Consider the following 21,913-nt stretch of genomic DNA (forward strand, 5'->3'; position numbering starts at 1 on the left):
ATCCTGAAACAGTCTCTTCCCCTTATTACTAAACCTCACATAGAGCATCCTGAAACAGTCTCTTCCCCTTATTACTAAACCTCACATAGAGCATCCTGAAACAGTCTCTTCCCCTTATTACTAAACCTCACATAGAGCATCCTGAAACAGTCTCTTCCCCTTATTACTAAACCTCACATAGAGCATCCTGAAACAGTCTCTTCCCCTTATTACTAAACCTCACATAGAGCATCCTGAAACAGTCTCTTCCCCTTATTACTAAACCTCACATAGAGCATCCTGAAACAGTCTCTTCCCCTTATTACTAAACCTCACATAGAGCATCCTGAAACAGTCTCTTCACCTTATTACTAAACCTCACATCCTGAAACAGTCTCTTCCCCTTATTACTAAACCTCACATCCTGAAACAGTCTCTTCCCCTTATTACTAAACCTCACATAGAGCATCCTGAAACAGTCTCTTCCCCTTATTACTAAACCTCACATAGAGCATCCTGAAACAGTCTCTTCCCCTTATTACTAAACCTCACATAGAGCATCCTGAAACAGTCTCTTCACCTTATTACTAAACCTCACATAGAGCATCCTGAAACAGTCTCTTCCCCTTATTACTAAACCTCACATCCTGAAACAGTCTCTTCCCCTTATTACTAAACCTCACATAGAGCATCCTGAAACAGTCTCTTCCCCTTATTACTAAACCTCACATAGAGCATCCTGAAACAGTCTCTTCACCTTATTACTAAACCTTACATCCTCATCCTGAAACAGTCTCTTCCCCTTATTACTAAACCTCACATAGAGCATCCTGAAACAGTCTCTTCACCTTATTACTAAACCTTACATCCTGAAACAGTCTCTTCCCCTTATTACTAAACCTCACATAGAGCATCCTGAAACAGTCTCTTCCCCTTATTACTAAACCTCACATAGAGCATCCTGAAACAGTCTCTTCCCCTTATTACTAAACCTTACATCCTGAAACAGTCTCTTCCCCTTATTACTAAACCTCACATCCTGAAACAGTCTCTTCCCCTTATTACTAAACCTCACATAGAGCATCCTGAAACAGTCTCTTCCCCTTATTACTAAACCTCACATCCTAAAACAGTCTCTTCCCCTTATTACTAAACCTCACATAGAGCATCCTGAAACAGTCTCTTCCCCTTATTACTAAACCTCACATAGAGCATCCTGAAACAGTCTCTTCCCCTTATTACTAAACCTCACATCCTGAAACAGTCTCTTCCCCTTATTACTAAACCTCACATCCTGAAACAGTCTCTTCCCCTTATTACTAAACCTTACATCCTGAAACAGTCTCTTCACCTTATTACTAAACCTTACATAGAGCATCCTGAAACAGTCTCTTCACCTTATTACTAAACCTCACATAGAGCATCCTGAAACAGTCTCTTCACCTTATTACTAAACCTCACATAGAGCATCCTGAAACAGTCTCTTCACCTTATTACTAAACCTTACATCCTGAAACAGTCTCTTCCCCTTATTACTAAACCTCACATAGAGCATCCTGAAACAGTCTCTTCACCTTATTACTAAACCTCACATCCTGAAACAGTCTCTTCCCCTTATTACTAAACCTCACATCCTGAAACAGTCTCTTCCCCTTATTACTAAACCTCACATAGAGCATCCTGAAACAGTCTCTTCCCCTTATTACTAAACCTCACATCCTGAAACAGTCTCTTCCCCTTATTACTAAACCTCACATAGAGCATCCTGAAACAGTCTCTTCACCTTATTACTAAACCTCACATAGAGCATCCTGAAACAGTCTCTTCCCCTTATTACTAAACCTCACATCCTGAAACAGTCTCTTCCCCTTATTACTAAACCTCACATCCTGAAACAGTCTCTTCCCCTTATTACTAAACCTTACATCCTGAAACAGTCTCTTCACCTTATTACTAAACCTCACATAGAGCATCCTGAAACAGTCTCTTCCCCTTATTACTAAACCTCACATCCTGAAACAGTCTCTTCCCCTTATTACTAAACCTTACATCCTGAAACAGTCTCTTCCCCTTATTACTAAACCTCACATAGAGCATCCTGAAACAGTCTCTTCCCCTTATTACTAAACCTTACATCCTGAAACAGTCTCTTCCCCTTATTACTAAACCTTACATCCTGAAACAGTCTCTTCCCCTTATTACTAAACCTCACATAGAGCATCCTGAAACAGTCTCTTCACCTTATTACTAAACCTTACATCCTGAAACAGTCTCTTCACCTTATTACTAAACCTCACATCCTGAAACAGTCTCTTCCCCTTATTACTAAACCTTACATCCTGAAACAGTCTCTTCACCTTATTACTAAACCTTACATCCTGAAACAGTCTCTTCCCCTTATTACTAAACCTCACATCCTGAAACAGTCTCTTCACCTTATTACTAAACCTTACATCCTGAAACAGTCTCTTCCCCTTATTACTAAACCTCACATAGAGCATCCTGAAACAGTCTCTTCCCCTTATTACTAAACCTTACATCCTGAAACAGTCTCTTCCCCTTATTACTAAACCTTACATAGAGAATCCTGAAACAGTCTCTTCCCCTTATTACTAAACCTCACATCCTGAAACAGTCTCTTCCCCTTATTACTAAACCTCACATAGAGCATCCTGAAACAGTCTCTTCACCTTATTACTAAACCTCACATAGAGCATCCTGAAACAGTCCCTTCCCCTTATTACTAAACCTCACATCCTGAAACAGTCTCTTCCCCTTATTACTAAACCTTACATCCTGAAACAGTCTCTTCCCCTTATTACTAAACCTTACATCCTGAAACAGTCTCTTCCCCTTATTACTAAACCTTACATAGAGCATCCTGAAACAGTCTCTTCCCCTTATTACTAAACCTTACATCCTGAAACAGTCTCTTCCCCTTATTACTAAACCTCACATCCTGAAACAGTCTCTTCCCCTTATTACTAAACCTTACATCCTGAAACAGTCCCTTCCCCTTATTACTAAACCTCACATAGAGCATCCTGAAACAGTCTCTTCCCCTTATTACTAAATCTCACATAGAGCATCCTGAAACAGTCTCTTCACCTTATTACTAAACCTCACATAGAGCATCCTGAAACAGTCTCTTCACCTTATTACTAAACCTCACATAGAGCATCCTGAAACAGTCTCTTCCCCTTATTACTAAACCTCACATCCTGAAACAGTCTCTTCCCCTTATTACTAAACCTTACATCCTGAAACAGTCTCTTCCCCTTATTACTAAACCTCACATCCTGAAACAGTCTCTTCACCTTATTACTAAACCTTACATCCTGAAACAGTCTCTTCACCTTATTACTAAACCTCACATAGAGCATCCTGAAACAGTCTCTTCCCCTTATTACTAAACCTCACATAGAGCATCCTGAAACAGTCTCTTCCCCTTATTACTAAACCTCACATCCTGAAACAGTCTCTTCCCCTTATTACTAAACCTCACATAGAGCATCCTGAAACAGTCTCTTCCCCTTATTACTAAACCTTACATCCTGAAACAGTCTCTTCCCCTTATTACTAAACCTCACATAGAGCATCCTGAAACAGTCTCTTCCCCTTATTACTAAACCTTACATCCTGAAACAGTCTCTTCCCCTTATTACTAAACCTTACATCCTGAAACAGTCTCTTCCCCTTATTACTAAACCTCACATAGAGCATCCTGAAACAGTCTCTTCACCTTATTACTAAACCTTACATCCTGAAACAGTCTCTTCACCTTATTACTAAACCTTACATCCTGAAACAGTCTCTTCCCCTTATTACTAAACCTTACATCCTGAAACAGTCTCTTCCCCTTATTACTAAACCTCACATAGAGCATCCTGAAACAGTCTCTTCACCTTATTACTAAACCTTACATCCTGAAACAGTCTCTTCACCTTATTACTAAACCTCACATAGAGCATCCTGAAACAGTCTCTTCACCTTATTACTAAACCTTACATCCTGAAACAGTCTCTTCACCTTATTACTAAACCTCACATAGAGCATCCTGAAACAGTCTCTTCCCCTTATTACTAAACCTTACATCCTGAAACAGTCTCTTCCCCTTATTACTAAACCTTACATCCTGAAACAGTCTCTTCACCTTATTACTAAACCTCACATAGAGCATCCTGAAACAGTCTCTTCCCCTTATTACTAAACCTTACATCCTGAAACAGTCTCTTCCCCTTATTACTAAACCTTACATCCTGAAACAGTCTCTTCACCTTATTACTAAACCTTACATCCTGAAACAGTCTCTTCCCCTTATTACTAAACCTCACATAGAGCATCCTGAAACAGTCTCTTCCCCTTATTACTAAACCTCACATCCTGAAACAGTCTCTTCCCCTTATTACTAAACCTCACATCCTGAAACAGTCTCTTCCCCTTATTACTAAACCTCACATAGAGCATCCTGAAACAGTCTCTTCCCCTTATTACTAAACCTTACATCCTGAAACAGTCTCTTCACCTTATTACTAAACCTTACATCCTGAAACAGTCTCTTCCCCTTATTACTAAACCTTACATCCTGAATCAGTCTCTTCACCTTATTACTAAACCTCACATAGAGCATCCTGAAACAGTCTCTTCCCCTTATTACTAAACCTTACATCCTGAAACAGTCTCTTCCCCTTATTACTAAACCTTACATCCTGAAACAGTCTCTTCACCTTATTACTAAACCTTACATCCTGAAACAGTCTCTTCCCCTTATTACTAAACCTCACATAGAGCATCCTGAAACAGTCTCTTCCCCTTATTACTAAACCTCACATCCTGAAACAGTCTCTTCCCCTTATTACTAAACCTCACATCCTGAAACAGTCTCTTCCCCTTATTACTAAACCTCACATCCTGAAACAGTCTCTTCCCCTTATTACTAAACCTTACATCCTGAAACAGTCTCTTCACCTTATTACTAAACCTCACATAGAGCATCCTGAAACAGTCTCTTCACCTTATTACTAAACCTCACATCCAGAAACAGTCTCTTCCCCTTATTACTAAACCTCACATCCTGAAACAGTCTCTTCCCCTTATTACTAAACCTCACATAGAGCATCCTGAAACAGTCTCTTCACCTTATTACTAAACCTCACATAGAGCATCCTGAAACAGTCTCTTCCCCTTATTACTAAACCTCACATCCTGAAACAGTCTCTTCCCCTTATTACTAAACCTCACATCCTGAAACAGTCTCTTCCCCTTATTACTAAACCTTACATCCTGAAACAGTCTCTTCACCTTATTACTAAACCTCACATAGAGCATCCTGAAACAGTCTCTTCCCCTTATTAATAAACCTCACATCCTGAAACAGTCTCTTCCCCTTATTACTAAACCTTACATCCTGAAACAGTCTCTTCCCCTTATTACTAAACCTCACATAGAGCATCCTGAAACAGTCTCTTCCCCTTATTACTAAACCTTACATCCTGAAACAGTCTCTTCCCCTTATTACTAAACCTTACATCCTGAAACAGTCTCTTCCCCTTATTACTAAACCTCACATAGAGCATCCTGAAACAGTCTCTTCACCTTATTACTAAACCTTACATCCTGAAACAGTCTCTTCACCTTATTACTAAACCTCACATCCTGAAACAGTCTCTTCCCCTTATTACTAAACCTTACATCCTGAAACAGTCTCTTCCCCTTATTACTAAACCTCACATAGAGCATCCTGAAACAGTCTCTTCCCCTTATTACTAAACCTTACATCCTGAAACAGTCTCTTCACCTTATTACTAAACCTCACATCCTGAAACAGTCTCTTCACCTTATTACTAAACCTTACATCCTGAAACAGTCTCTTCCCCTTATTACTAAACCTCACATAGAGCATCCTGAAACAGTCTCTTCCCCTTATTACTAAACCTTACATCCTGAAACAGTCTCTTCCCCTTATTACTAAACCTTACATAGAGAATCCTGAAACAGTCTCTTCCCCTTATTACTAAACCTCACATCCTGAAACAGTCTCTTCCCCTTATTACTAAACCTCACATAGAGCATCCTGAAACAGTCTCTTCACCTTATTACTAAACCTCACATAGAGCATCCTGAAACAGTCCCTTCCCCTTATTACTAAACCTCACATCCTGAAACAGTCTCTTCCCCTTATTACTAAACCTTACATCCTGAAACAGTCTCTTCCCCTTATTACTAAACCTTACATCCTGAAACAGTCTCTTCCCCTTATTACTAAACCTTACATAGAGCATCCTGAAACAGTCTCTTCCCCTTATTACTAAACCTTACATCCTGAAACAGTCTCTTCCCCTTATTACTAAACCTCACATCCTGAAACAGTCTCTTCCCCTTATTACTAAACCTTACATCCTGAAACAGTCCCTTCCCCTTATTACTAAACCTCACATAGAGCATCCTGAAACAGTCTCTTCCCCTTATTACTAAATCTCACATAGAGCATCCTGAAACAGTCTCTTCACCTTATTACTAAACCTCACATAGAGCATCCTGAAACAGTCTCTTCACCTTATTACTAAACCTCACATAGAGCATCCTGAAACAGTCTCTTCCCCTTATTACTAAACCTCACATCCTGAAACAGTCTCTTCCCCTTATTACTAAACCTTACATCCTGAAACAGTCTCTTCCCCTTATTACTAAACCTCACATCCTGAAACAGTCTCTTCACCTTATTACTAAACCTTACATCCTGAAACAGTCTCTTCACCTTATTACTAAACCTCACATAGAGCATCCTGAAACAGTCTCTTCCCCTTATTACTAAACCTCACATAGAGCATCCTGAAACAGTCTCTTCCCCTTATTACTAAACCTCACATCCTGAAACAGTCTCTTCCCCTTATTACTAAACCTCACATAGAGCATCCTGAAACAGTCTCTTCCCCTTATTACTAAACCTTACATCCTGAAACAGTCTCTTCCCCTTATTACTAAACCTCACATAGAGCATCCTGAAACAGTCTCTTCCCCTTATTACTAAACCTTACATCCTGAAACAGTCTCTTCCCCTTATTACTAAACCTTACATCCTGAAACAGTCTCTTCCCCTTATTACTAAACCTCACATAGAGCATCCTGAAACAGTCTCTTCACCTTATTACTAAACCTTACATCCTGAAACAGTCTCTTCACCTTATTACTAAACCTTACATCCTGAAACAGTCTCTTCCCCTTATTACTAAACCTTACATCCTGAAACAGTCTCTTCCCCTTATTACTAAACCTCACATAGAGCATCCTGAAACAGTCTCTTCACCTTATTACTAAACCTTACATCCTGAAACAGTCTCTTCACCTTATTACTAAACCTCACATAGAGCATCCTGAAACAGTCTCTTCACCTTATTACTAAACCTTACATCCTGAAACAGTCTCTTCACCTTATTACTAAACCTCACATAGAGCATCCTGAAACAGTCTCTTCCCCTTATTGATACCATCGATCACCACATTCTTTTGGAGAGATTGGAAACCCAAATTGGTCTACATGGACAAGTTCTGGCCTGGTTTAGATCTTATCTGTCGGAAAGATATCAGTTTGTCTCTGTGAATGGTTTGTCCTCTGACAAATCAATTGTAAATTTCGGTGTTCCTCAAGGTTCCGTTTTAGGACCACTATTGTTTTCACTATATATTTTACCTCTTGGGGATGTCATTCGAAAACATAATGTTAAATTTCACTGCTATGCAGACGACACACAGCTGTACATTTCAATGAAACATGGTGAAGCCCCAAAATTGCCCTCGCTAGAAGCCTGTGTTTCAGACATAAAGAAGTGGATGGCTGCAAACTTTCTACTTTTAAACTCGGACAAAACAGAGATGCTTGTTCTAGGTCCCAAGAAACAAAGAGATCTTCTGTTGAATCTGACAATTAATCTGGATGGTTGTACAGTCGTCTCAAATAAAACTGTGAAGGACCTCGGCGTTACTCTGGACCCTGATCTCTCTTTTGAAGAACATATCAAGACTGTTTCAAGGACAGCTTTTTTCCATCTACGTAACATTGCAAAAATCAGAAATTTTCTGTCCAAAAATGACGCAGAAAAATTAATCCATGCTTTTGTTACTTCTAGGCTGGACTACTGCAATGCTCTACTTTCCGGCTACCCGGATAAAGCACTAAATAAACTTCAGTTAGTGCTAAATACGGCTGCTAGAATCCTGACTAGAACCAAAAAATTTGATCATATTACTCCAGTGTTAGCCTCCCTACACTGGCTTCCTGTTAAGGCAAGGGCTGATTTCAAGGTTTTACTGCTAACCTACAAAGCATTACATGGGCTTGCTCCTACCTATCTTTCCGATTTGGTCCTGCCGTACATACCTACACGTACGCTACGGTCACAAGACGCAGGCCTCCTAATTGTCCCTAGAATTTCTAAGCAAACGGCTGGAGGTAGGGCTTTCTCCTATAGAGCTCCATTTTTATGGAATGGTCTGCCTACCAATGTGAGAGACGCAGACTCAGTCTCAACCTTTAAGTCTTTACTGAAGACTTATCTCTTCAGTAGGTCCTATGATTAAGTATAGTCTGGCCCAGGAGTGTGAAGGTGAACGGAAAGGCTGGAGCAACGAACCGCCCTTGCTGTCTCTGCCTTGCCGGTTCCCCTCTTTCCACTGGGATTCTCTGCCTCTAACCCTTTTACAGAGGCTGAGTCACTGGCCTACTGGTGTTCTTCCATGCCGTCCATGGGAGGGGTGCGTCACTTGAGTGGGTTGAGTCACTGACGTGGTCTTCCTGTCTGGGTTGGCGCCCCCCCCCCCCCCCCTTGGGTTGTGCCATGGCGGAGATCGTTGTGGGCTATACTCGGCCTTGTCTTAGGACGGTAAGTTGGTGGTTGGAGACATCCCTCTAGTGGTGTGGGGGCTGTGCTTTGGCAAAGTGGGTGGGGTTATATCCTGCCTGTTTGGCCCTGTCCGGGGGTATCATCGGATGGGGCCACAGTGTCTTCTGATCCCTCCTGTCTCAGCCTCCAGTATTTATGCTGCAGTAGTTTATGTGTCGGGGGGCTAGGGTCAGTCTGTTACATCTGGAGTATTTCTCTTGTCTTATCCGGTGTCCTGTGTGTATTTAAATATGCTCTCTCTAATTCTCTCTTTCTCTCTTTCTGTCTTTCTCTCGGAGGACCTGAGCCCTAGGACCATGCCTCAGGACTACCTGGTATGATGACTCCTTGCTGTCCCCAGTCCACCTGGCCGTGCTGCTGCTCCAGTTTCAACTGTTCTGCCTGCGGCTATGGAACCCTGACCTGTTCACCGGACGTGCTTGTTGCACCCTCGACAACTACTATGATTATTATTATTTGACCATGCTGGTCATTTATGAACATTTTAACATTTTAACATTTTGACCATGTTCTGTTTTAATATCCACCCTGCACAGCCAGAAGAGGACTGGCCACCCCTCATAGCCTGGTTCCTCTCTAGGTTTCTTCCTAGGTTTTTGGCCTTTCTAGGGAGTTTTTCCTAGGGAGTTTTTCCTAGCCACCGTGCTTCTTTCACATGCTTTGCTTGCTGTTTGGGGTTTTAGGCTGGGTTTCTGTACAGCACTTTGAGAATATCAGCTGATGTACGAAGGGCTATATAAAAATAAATTTGAAAATTTGATTATTACTAAACCTTACATCCTGAAACAGTCTCTTCACCTTATTACTAAACCTCACATCCTGAAACAGTCTCTTCCCCTTATTACTAAACCTCACATCCTGAAACAGTCCCTTCACCTTATTACTAAACCTTACATCCTGAAACAGTCTCTTCCCCTTATTACTAAACCTCACATAGAGCATCCTGAAACAGTCTCTTCCCCTTATTACTAAACCTCACATCCTGAAACAGTCTCTTCCCCTTATTACTAAACCTCACATCCTGAAACAGTCTCTTCCCCTTATTACTAAACCTCACATAGAGCATCCTGAAACAGTCTCTTCACCTTATTACTAAACCTTACATCCTGAAACAGTCTCTTCCCCTTATTACTAAACCTTACATCCTGAAACAGTCTCTTCACCTTATTACTAAACCTCACATCCTGAAACAGTCTCTTCCCCTTATTACTAAACCTTACATCCTGAAACAGTCTCTTCACCTTATTACTAAACCTCACATAGAGCATCCTGAAACAGTCTCTTCACCTTATTACTAAACCTCACATCCTGAAACAGTCTCTTCCCCTTATTACTAAACCTCACATCCTGAAACAGTCTCTTCACCTTATTACTAAACCTCACATAGAGCATCCTGAAACAGTCTCTTCCCCTTATTACTAAACCTCACATAGAGCATCCTGAAACAGTCTCTTCACCTTATTACTAAACCTCACATAGAGCATCCTGAAACAGTCTCTTCACCTTATTACTAAACCTTACATCCTGAAACAGTCTCTTCACCTTATTACTAAACCTCACATAGAGCATCCTGAAACAGTCTCTTCCCCTTATTACTAAACCTTACATCCTGAAACAGTCTCTTCACCTTATTACTAAACCTCACATCCTGAAACAGTCTCTTCCCCTTATTACTAAACCTCACATCCTGAAACAGTCTCTTCACCTTATTACTAAACCTCACATCCTGAAACAGTCTCTTCACCTTATTACTAAACCTCACATAGAGCATCCTGAAACAGTCTCTTCCCCTTATTACTAAACCTCACATCCTGAAACAGTCTCTTCCCCTTATTACTAAACCTTACATCCTGAAACAGTCTCTTCACCTTATTACTAAACCTCACATAGAGCATCCTGAAACAGTCTCTTCACCTTATTACTAAACCTTACATCCTGAAACAGTCTCTTCACCTTATTACTAAACCTCACATAGAGCATCCTGAAACAGTCTCTTCCCCTTATTACTAAACCTTACATCCTGAAACAGTCTCTTCACCTTATTACTAAACCTCACATAGAGCATCCTGAAACAGTCTCTTCCCCTTATTACTAAACCTTACATCCTGAAACAGTCTCTTCCCCTTATTACTAAACCTTACATCCTGAAACAGTCTCTTCACCTTATTACTAAACCTCACATAGAGCATCCTGAAACAGTCTCTTCCCCTTATTACTAAACCTTACATCCTGAAACAGTCTCTTCCCCTTATTACTAAACCTCACATCCTGAAACAGTCTCTTCCCCTTATTACTAAACCTCACATCCTGAAACAGTCTCTTCACCTTATTACTAAACCTCACATAGAGCATCCTGAAACAGTCTCTTCCCCTTATTACTAAACCTTACATCCTGAAACAGTCTCTTCCCCTTATTACTAAACCTTACATCCTGAAACAGTCTCTTCACCTTATTACTAAACCTCACATAGAGCATCCTGAAACAGTCTCTTCCCCTTATTACTAAACCTTACATCCTGAAACAGTCTCTTCCCCTTATTACTAAACCTTACATCCTGAAACAGTCTCTTCACCTTATTACTAAACCTTACATCCTGAAACAGTCTCTTCCCCTTATTACTAAACCTCACATAGAGCATCCTGAAACAGTCTCTTCCCCTTATTACTAAACCTCACATCCTGAAACAGTCTCTTCACCTTATTACTAAACCTCACATAGAGCATCCTGAAACAGTCTCTTCCCCTTATTACTAAACCTCACATCCTGAAACAGTCTCTTCACCTTATTACTAAACCTCACATAGAGCATCCTGAAACAGTCTCTTCCCCTTATTACTAAACCTTACATCCTGAAACAGTCTCTTCCCCTTATTACTAAACCTTACATCCTGAATCAGTCTCTTCACCTTATTACTAAACCTCACATAGAGCATCCTGAAACAGTCTCTTCCCCTTATTACTAAACCTTACATCCTGAAACAGTCTCTTCCCCTTATTACTAAACCTTACATCCTGAAACAGTCTCTTCACCTTATTACTAAACCTTACATCCTGAAACAGTCTCTTCCCCTTATTACTAAACCTCACATAGAGCATCCTGAAACAGTCTCTTCCCCTTATTACTAAACCTCACATCCTGAAACAGTCTCTTCCCCTTATTACTAAACCTCACATCCTGAAACAGTCTCTTCCCCTTATTACTAAACCTCACATAGAGCATCCTGAAACAGTCTCTTCACCTTATTACTAAACCTTACATCCTGAAACAGTCTCTTCCCCTTATTACTAAACCTTACATCCTGAAACAGTCTCTTCCCCTTATTACTAAACCTCACATCCTGAAACAGTCTCTTCCCCTTATTACTAAACCTCACATCCTGAAACAGTCTCTTCCCCTTATTACTAAACCTCACATAGAGCATCCTGAAACAGTCTCTTCACCTTATTACTAAACCTCACATAGAGCATCCTGAAACAGTCTCTTCCCCTTATTACTAAACCTCACATCCTGAAACAGTCTCTTCCCCTTATTACTAAACCTCACATCCTGAAACAGTCTCTTCCCCTTATTACTAAACCTTACATCCTGAAACAGTCTCTTCACCTTATTACTAAACCTCACATAGAGCATCCTGAAACAGTCTCTTCCCCTTATTACTAAACCTCACATCCTGAAACAGTCTCTTCCCCTTATTACTAAACCTTACATCCTGAAACAGTCTCTTCCCCTTATTACTAAACCTCACATAGAGCATCCTGAAACAGTCTCTTCCCCTTATTACTAAACCTTACATCCTGAAACAGTCTCTTCCCCTTATTACTAAACCTTACATCCTGAAACAGTCTCTTCCCCTTATTACTAAACCTCACATAGAGCATCCTGAAACAGTCTCTTCACCTTATTACTAAACCTTACATCCTGAAACAGTCTCTTCACCTTATTACTAAACCTCACATCCTGAAACAGTCTCTTCCCCTTATTACTAAACCTTACATCCTGAAACAGTCTCTTCACCTTATTACTAAACCTTACATCCTGAAACAGTCTCTTCCCCTTATTACTAAACCTCACATCCTGAAACAGTCTCTTCACCTTATTACTAAACCTTACATCCTGAAACAGTCTCTTCCCCTTATTACTAAACCTCACATAGAGCATCCTGAAACAGTCTCTTCCCCTTATTACTAAACCTTACATCCTGAAACAGTCTCTTCCCCTTATTACTAAACCTTACATAGAGAATCCTGAAACAGTCTCTTCCCCTTATTACTAAACCTCACATCCTGAAACAGTCTCTTCCCCTTATTACTAAACCTCACATAGAGCATCCTGAAACAGTCTCTTCACCTTATTACTAAACCTCACATAGAGCATCCTGAAACAGTCCCTTCCCCTTATTACTAAACCTCACATCCTGAAACAGTCTCTTCCCCTTATTACTAAACCTTACATCCTGAAACAGTCTCTTCCCCTTATTACTAAACCTTACATCCTGAAACAGTCTCTTCCCCTTATTACTAAACCTTACATAGAGCATCCTGAAACAGTCTCTTCCCCTTATTACTAAACCTTACATCCTGAAACAGTCTCTTCCCCTTATTACTAAACCTCACATCCTGAAACAGTCTCTTCCCCTTATTACTAAACCTTACATCCTGAAACAGTCCCTTCCCCTTATTACTAAACCTCACATAGAGCATCCTGAAACAGTCTCTTCCCCTTATTACTAAATCTCACATAGAGCATCCTGAAACAGTCTCTTCACCTTATTACTAAACCTCACATAGAGCATCCTGAAACAGTCTCTTCACCTTATTACTAAACCTCACATAGAGCATCCTGAAACAGTCTCTTCCCCTTATTACTAAACCTCACATCCTGAAACAGTCTCTTCCCCTTATTACTAAACCTTACATCCTGAAACAGTCTCTTCCCCTTATTACTAAACCTCACATCCTGAAACAGTCTCTTCACCTTATTACTAAACCTTACATCCTGAAACAGTCTCTTCACCTTATTACTAAACCTCACATAGAGCATCCTGAAACAGTCTCTTCCCCTTATTACTAAACCTCACATAGAGCATCCTGAAACAGTCTCTTCCCCTTATTACTAAACCTCACATCCTGAAACAGTCTCTTCCCCTTATTACTAAACCTCACATAGAGCATCCTGAAACAGTCTCTTCCCCTTATTACTAAACCTTACATCCTGAAACAGTCTCTTCCCCTTATTACTAAACCTCACATAGAGCATCCTGAAACAGTCTCTTCCCCTTATTACTAAACCTTACATCCTGAAACAGTCTCTTCCCCTTATTACTAAACCTTACATCCTGAAACAGTCTCTTCCCCTTATTACTAAACCTCACATAGAGCATCCTGAAACAGTCTCTTCACCTTATTACTAAACCTTACATCCTGAAACAGTCTCTTCACCTTATTACTAAACCTTACATCCTGAAACAGTCTCTTCCCCTTATTACTAAACCTTACATCCTGAAACAGTCTCTTCCCCTTATTACTAAACCTCACATAGAGCATCCTGAAACAGTCTCTTCACCTTATTACTAAACCTTACATCCTGAAACAGTCTCTTCACCTTATTACTAAACCTCACATAGAGCATCCTGAAACAGTCTCTTCACCTTATTACTAAACCTTACATCCTGAAACAGTCTCTTCACCTTATTACTAAACCTCACATAGAGCATCCTGAAACAGTCTCTTCCCCTTATTACTAAACCTTACATCCTGAAACAGTCTCTTCCCCTTATTACTAAACCTTACATCCTGAAACAGTCTCTTCACCTTATTACTAAACCTCACATAGAGCATCCTGAAACAGTCTCTTCCCCTTATTACTAAACCTTACATCCTGAAACAGTCTCTTCCCCTTATTACTAAACCTTACATCCTGAAACAGTCTCTTCACCTTATTACTAAACCTTACATCCTGAAACAGTCTCTTCCCCTTATTACTAAACCTCACATAGAGCATCCTGAAACAGTCTCTTCCCCTTATTACTAAACCTCACATCCTGAAACAGTCTCTTCCCCTTATTACTAAACCTCACATCCTGAAACAGTCTCTTCCCCTTATTACTAAACCTCACATAGAGCATCCTGAAACAGTCTCTTCCCCTTATTACTAAACCTCACATCCTGAAACAGTCTCTTCCCCTTATTACTAAACCTCACATCCTGAAACAGTCTCTTCACCTTATTACTAAACCTTACATCCTGAAACAGTCTCTTCACCTTATTACTAAACCTTACATCCTGAAACAGTCTCTTCACCTTATTACTAAACCTCACATCCTGAAACAGTCTCTTCCCCTTATTACTAAACCTTACATCCTGAAACAGTCTCTTCACCTTATTACTAAACCTCACATAGAGCATCCTGAAACAGTCTCTTCACCTTATTACTAAACCTCACATCCTGAAACAGTCTCTTCCCCTTATTACTAAACCTCACATCCTGAAACAGTCTCTTCACCTTATTACTAAACCTCACATAGAGCATCCTGAAACAGTCTCTTCCCCTTATTACTAAACCTCACATAGAGCATCCTGAAACAGTCTCTTCACCTTATTACTAAACCTCACATAGAGCATCCTGAAACAGTCTCTTCACCTTATTACTAAACCTTACATCCTGAAACAGTCTCTTCACCTTATTACTAAACCTCACATAGAGCATCCTGAAACAGTCTCTTCCCCTTATTACTAAACCTTACATCCTGAAACAGTCTCTTCACCTTATTACTAAACCTCACATCCTGAAACAGTCTCTTCCCCTTATTACTAAACCTCACATCCTGAAACAGTCTCTTCACCTTATTACTAAACCTCACATCCTGAAACAGTCTCTTCACCTTATTACTAAACCTCACATAGAGCATCCTGAAACAGTCTCTTCCCCTTATTACTAAACCTTACATCCTGAAACAGTCTCTTCCCCTTATTACTAAACCTTACATCCTGAAACAGTCTCTTCACCTTATTACTAAACCTCACATAGAGCATCCTGAAACAGTCTCTTCCCCTTATTACTAAACCTTACATCCTGAAACAGTCTCTTCCCCTTATTACTAAACCTCACATCCTGAAACAGTCTCTTCCCCTTATTACTAAACCTCACATCCTGAAACAGTCTCTTCACCTTATTACTAAACCTCACATAGAGCATCCTGAAACAGTCTCTTCCCCTTATTACTAAACCTTACATCCTGAAACAGTCTCTTCCCCTTATTACTAAACCTTACATCCTGAAACAGTCTCTTCACCTTATTACTAAACCTCACATAGAGCATCCTGAAACAGTCTCTTCCCCTTATTACTAAACCTTACATCCTGAAACAGTCTCTTCCCCTTATTACTAAACCTTACATCCTGAAACAGTCTCTTCACCTTATTACTAAACCTTACATCCTGAAACAGTCTCTTCCCCTTATTACTAAACCTCACATAGAGCATCCTGAAACAGTCTCTTCCCCTTATTACTAAACCTCACATCCTGAAACAGTCTCTTCCCCTTATTACTAAACCTCACATCCTGAAACAGTCTCTTCCCCTTATTACTAAACCTCACATAGAGCATCCTGAAACAGTCTCTTCACCTTATTACTAAACCTTACATCCTGAAACAGTCTCTTCCCCTTATTACTAAACCTTACATCCTGAAACAGTCTCTTCCCCTTATTACTAAACCTCACATCCTGAAACAGTCTCTTCCCCTTATTACTAAACCTCACATCCTGAAACAGTCTCTTCCCCTTATTACTAAACCTTACATCCTGAAACAGTCTCTTCACCTTATTACTAAACCTCACATAGAGCATCCTGAAACAGTCTCTTCACCTTATTACTAAACCTCACATCCTGAAACAGTCTCTTCCCCTTATTACTAAACCTCACATCCTGAAACAGTCTCTTCCCCTTATTACTAAACCTCACATAGAGCATCCTGAAACAGTCTCTTCACCTTATTACTAAACCTCACATAGAGCATCCTGAAACAGTCTCTTCCCCTTATTACTAAACCTCACATCCTGAAACAGTCTCTTCCCCTTATTACTAAACCTCACATCCTGAAACAGTCTCTTCCCCTTATTACTAAACCTTACATCCTGAAACAGTCTCTTCAACTTATTACTAAACCTCACATAGAGCATCCTGAAACAGTCTCTTCCCCTTATTACTAAACCTCACATCCTGAAACAGTCTCTTCCCCTTATTACTAAACCTTACATCCTGAAACAGTCTCTTCCCCTTATTACTAAACCTCACATAGAGCATCCTGAAACAGTCTCTTCCCCTTATTACTAAACCTTACATCCTGAAACAGTCTCTTCCCCTTATTACTAAACCTTACATCCTGAAACAGTCTCTTCCCCTTATTACTAAACCTCACATAGAGCATCCTGAAACAGTCTCTTCACCTTATTACTAAACCTTACATCCTGAAACAGTCTCTTCACCTTATTACTAAACCTCACATCCTGAAACAGTCTCTTCCCCTTATTACTAAACCTTACATCCTGAAACAGTCTCTTCCCCTTATTACTAAACCTCACATAGAGCATCCTGAAACAGTCTCTTCCCCTTATTACTAAACCTTACATCCTGAAACAGTCTCTTCACCTTATTACTAAACCTTACATCCTGAAACAGTCTCTTCACCTTATTACTAAACCTCACATCCTGAAACAGTCTCTTCACCTTATTACTAAACCTTACATCCTGAAACAGTCTCTTCCCCTTATTACTAAACCTCACATAGAGCATCCTGAAACAGTCTCTTCCCCTTATTACTAAACCTTACATCCTGAAACAGTCTCTTCCCCTTATTACTAAACCTTACATAGAGAATCCTGAAACAGTCTCTTCCCCTTATTACTAAACCTCACATCCTGAAACAGTCTCTTCCCCTTATTACTAAACCTCACATAGAGCATCCTGAAACAGTCTCTTCACCTTATTACTAAACCTCACATAGAGCATCCTGAAACAGTCCCTTCCCCTTATTACTAAACCTCACATCCTGAAACAGTCTCTTCCCCTTATTACTAAACCTTACATCCTGAAACAGTCTCTTCACCTTATTACTAAACCTCACATAGAGCATCCTGAAACAGTCTCTTCACCTTATTACTAAACCTCACATAGAGCATCCTGAAACAGTCTCTTCCCCTTATTACTAAACCTCACATCCTGAAACAGTCTCTTCCCCTTATTACTAAACCTCACATAGAGCATCCTGAAACAGTCTCTTCCCCTTATTACTAAACCTTACATCCTGAAACAGTCTCTTCCCCTTATTACTAAACCTCACATAGAGCATCCTGAAACAGTCTCTTCCCCTTATTACTAAACCTTACATCCTGAAACAGTCTCTTCCCCTTATTACTAAACCTTACATCCTGAAACAGTCTCTTCCCCTTATTACTAAACCTCACATAGAGCATCCTGAAACAGTCTCTTCACCTTATTACTAAACCTTACATCCTGAAACAGTCTCTTCACCTTATTACTAAACCTTACATCCTGAAACAGTCTCTTCCCCTTATTACTAAACCTCACATAGAGCATCCTGAAACAGTCTCTTCACCTTATTACTAAACCTTACATCCTGAAACAGTCTCTTCACCTTATTACTAAACCTCACATAGAGCATCCTGAAACAGTCTCTTCCCCTTATTACTAAACCTTACATCCTGAAACAGTCCCTTCCCCTTATTACTAAACCTTACATCCTGAAACAGTCTCTTCCCCTTATTACTAAACCTCACATAGAGCATCCTGAAACAGTCTCTTCCCCTTATTACTAAACCTTACATCCTGAAACAGTCTCTTCCCCTTATTACTAAACCTCACATAGAGCATCCTGAAACAGTCTCTTCACCTTATTACTAAACCTTACATCCTGAAACAGTCTCTTCACCTTATTACTAAACCTTACATCCTGAAACAGTCTCTTCACCTTATTACTAAACCTCACATCCTGAAACAGTCTCTTCCCCTTATTACTAAACCTTACATCCTGAAACAGTCTCTTCACCTTATTACTAAACCTCACATCCTGAAACAGTCTCTTCCCCTTATTACTAAACCTCACATAGAGCATCCTGAAACAGTCTCTTCCCCTTATTACTAAACCTTACATCCTGAAACAGTCCCTTCACCTTATTACTAAACCTCACATAGAGCATCCTGAAACAGTCTCTTCCCCTTATTACTAAACCTTACATCCTGAAACAGTCTCTTCCCCTTATTACTAAACCTTACATCCTGAAACAGTCTCTTCACCTTATTACTAAACCTTACATCCTGAAACAGTCTCTTCCCCTTATTACTAAACCTCACATAGAGCATCCTGAAACAGTCTCTTCCCCTTATTACTAAACCTCACATCCTGAAACAGTCTCTTCCCCTTATTACTAAACCTCACATCCTGAAACAGTCTCTTCCCCTTATTACTAAACCTCACATAGAGCATCCTGAAACAGTCTCTTCACCTTATTACTAAACCTCACATAGAGCATCCTGAAACAGTCTCTTCACCTTATTACTAAACCTTACATCCTGAAACAGTCTCTTCACCTTATTACTAAACCTCACATCCTGAAACAGTCTCTTCACCTTATTACTAAACCTTACATCCTGAAACAGTCTCTTCCCCTTATTACTAAACCTCACATAGAGCATCCTGAAACAGTCTCTTCCCCTTATTACTAAACCTTACATCCTGAAACAGTCTCTTCCCCTTATTACTAAACCTTACATAGAGCATCCTGAAACAGTCTCTTCCCCTTATTACTAAACCTCACATCCTGAAACAGTCTCTTCCCCTTATTACTAAACCTCACATAGAGCATCCTGAAACAGTCTCTTCACCTTATTACTAAACCTCACATAGAGCATCCTGAAACAGTCTCTTCCCCTTATTACTAAACCTCACATCCTGAAACAGTCTCTTTCCCTTATTACTAAACCTTACATCCTGAAACAGTCTCTTCCCCTTATTACTAAACCTTACATCCTGAAACAGTCTCTTCCCCTTATTACTAAACCTTACATAGAGCATCCTGAAACAGTCTCTTCCCCTTATTACTAAACCTTACATCCTGAAACAGTCTCTTCCCCTTATTACTAAACCTCACATAGAGCATCCTGAAACAGTCTCTTCCCCTTATTACTAAACCTCACATAGAGCATCCTGAAACAGTCTCTTCCCCTTATTACTAAACCTCACATCCTGAAACAGTCTCTTCCCCTTATTACTAAACCTTACATCCTGAAACAGTCTCTTCCCCTTATTACTAAACCTTACATAGAGCATCCTGAAACAGTCTCTTCCCCTTATTACTAAACCTTACATCCTGAAACAGTCTCTTCCCCTTATTACTAAACCTCACATAGAGCATCCTGAAACAGTCTCTTCCCCTTATTACTAAACCTCACATAGAGCATCCTGAAACAGTCTCTTCCCCTTATTACTAAACCTCACATCCTGAAACAGTCTCTTCCCCTTATTACTAAACCTTACATCCTGAAACAGTCTCTTCCCCTTATTACTAAACCTTACATCCTGAAACAGTCTCTTCCCCTTATTACTAAACCTCACATAGAGCATCCTGAAACAGTCTCTTCCCCTTATTACTAAACCTTACATCCTGAAACAGTCTCTTCCCCTTATTACTAAACCTCACATCCTGAAACAGTCTCTTCCCCTTATTACTAAACCTTACATCCTGAAACAGTCTCTTCCCCTTATTACTAAACCTTACATCCTGAAACAGTCTCTTCCCCTTATTACTAAACCTCACATAGAGCACTGGTCTGGCACTTGACTGGTCTGGACTCCTTTCAGAGCCTCACTTTTACCAGTGTGATTGACTCAATGTTATAGGAGTCAACAAGGACAAGAGAGGGAGGGAGAGAGGAGGAAGAGAGAGATATAGAGAGAGAGAGAGGGGGAAAAGGAGAGATAGGGAGAGAGAGAGAGAGAGAGAAGGAAAGGGAGAGCGAAAGAGGAGAGATCGAGAGAGGGGAGAGAGAGAGGGGAGGAAGGGAGATATAAAGGAGGGGAGAGAGAGGGGGGAGAGAGAGGGGAGGAAGGGAGATATAAAGGAGGGGAGAGAGAGAGGGGAGAGAGAGAGGGGAGGAAGGGAGATAGAAAGGAGGGGAGAGAGGGGGGAGAGAGAGGGGAGGAAGGGAGATAGAAAGGAGGGGAGAGAGAGAGGGGAGAGAGAGAGGGGAGGAAGGGAGATATAAAGGAGGGGAGAGAGAGGGGAGGAAGGGAGATAGAAAGGAGGGGAGAGAGAGAGGGGAGGAAGGGAGATAGAAAGGAGGGGAGAGAGAGAGGGGAGAGAGAGAGGGGAGGAAGGGAGATATAAAGGAGGGGAGAGAGAGGGGGGAGAGAGAGGGGAGGAAGGGAGATAGAAAGGAGGGGAGAGAGAGAGGGGAGAGAGAGAGGGGAGGAAGGGAGATAGAAAGGAGGGGAGAGAGAGAGGGGAGAGAGAGAGGGGAGGAAGGGAGAGAGAAAGGAGGGGAGAGAGAGGGGAGAGAGAGAGAGGGGGGGAAGGGAGATATAAAGGAGGGGAGAGAGAGGGGAGAGAGAGAGGGGAGGAAGGGAGATATAAAGGAGGGGAGAGAGAGAGGGGAGAGAGAGAGGGGAGGAAGGGAGATAGAAAGGAGGGGAGAGAGAGGGGGGAGAGAGAGAGGGGAGGAAGGGAGATATAAAGGAGGGGAGAGAGAGGGGGGAGAGAGAGAGGGGAGGAAGGGAGATATAAAGGAGGGGAGAGAGAGGGGGGAGAGAGAGAGGGGAGAGAGAGAGGGGAGGAAGGGAGATAGAAAGGAGGGGAGAGAGAGAGGGGAGAGAGAGAGGGGAGGAAGGGAGATAGAAAGGAGGGGAGAGAGAGAGGGGGAGAGAGAGAGGGGAGGAAGGGAGATAGAAAGGAGGGGAGAGAGAGAGGGAGAGAGAGAGGGAGGAAGGGAGATATAAAGGAGGGAGAGAGAGCGGGGAG

General features: G+C 41.0%; 1 protein-coding gene and 1 long non-coding RNA gene across 5 annotated transcripts in view; both read right to left on the reverse strand.

Annotated features, from left to right (window-relative positions):
* LOC106597444 (threonylcarbamoyladenosine tRNA methylthiotransferase) overlaps positions 1–21,913 on the reverse strand; it is an 811,125-nt gene that overhangs the window by 274,140 nt on the left and 515,072 nt on the right. The gene's annotated exons all lie outside the window — the stretch shown is intronic.
* LOC145859533 (uncharacterized) lies at positions 764–7,454 on the reverse strand. Of its 2 annotated transcripts, none has more exons than XR_014379737.1 (3): positions 2,729–7,454; positions 1,377–2,388; positions 764–1,036 (listed from the first exon to the last, which is right to left on the reverse strand). It is a non-coding gene; the product is annotated as an uncharacterized LOC145859533 (long non-coding RNA). The 2 variants fall into 2 exon arrangements; XR_014379738.1 differs by having other exon boundaries at positions 1,377–1,481; positions 1,900–7,454.

This window comes from Salmo salar, chromosome 02 (genome assembly GCF_965601325.2).
Source record: "Salmo salar chromosome 02, fSalSal1, whole genome shotgun sequence".
Classification (NCBI taxonomy): domain Eukaryota; kingdom Metazoa; phylum Chordata; class Actinopteri; order Salmoniformes; family Salmonidae; genus Salmo; species Salmo salar.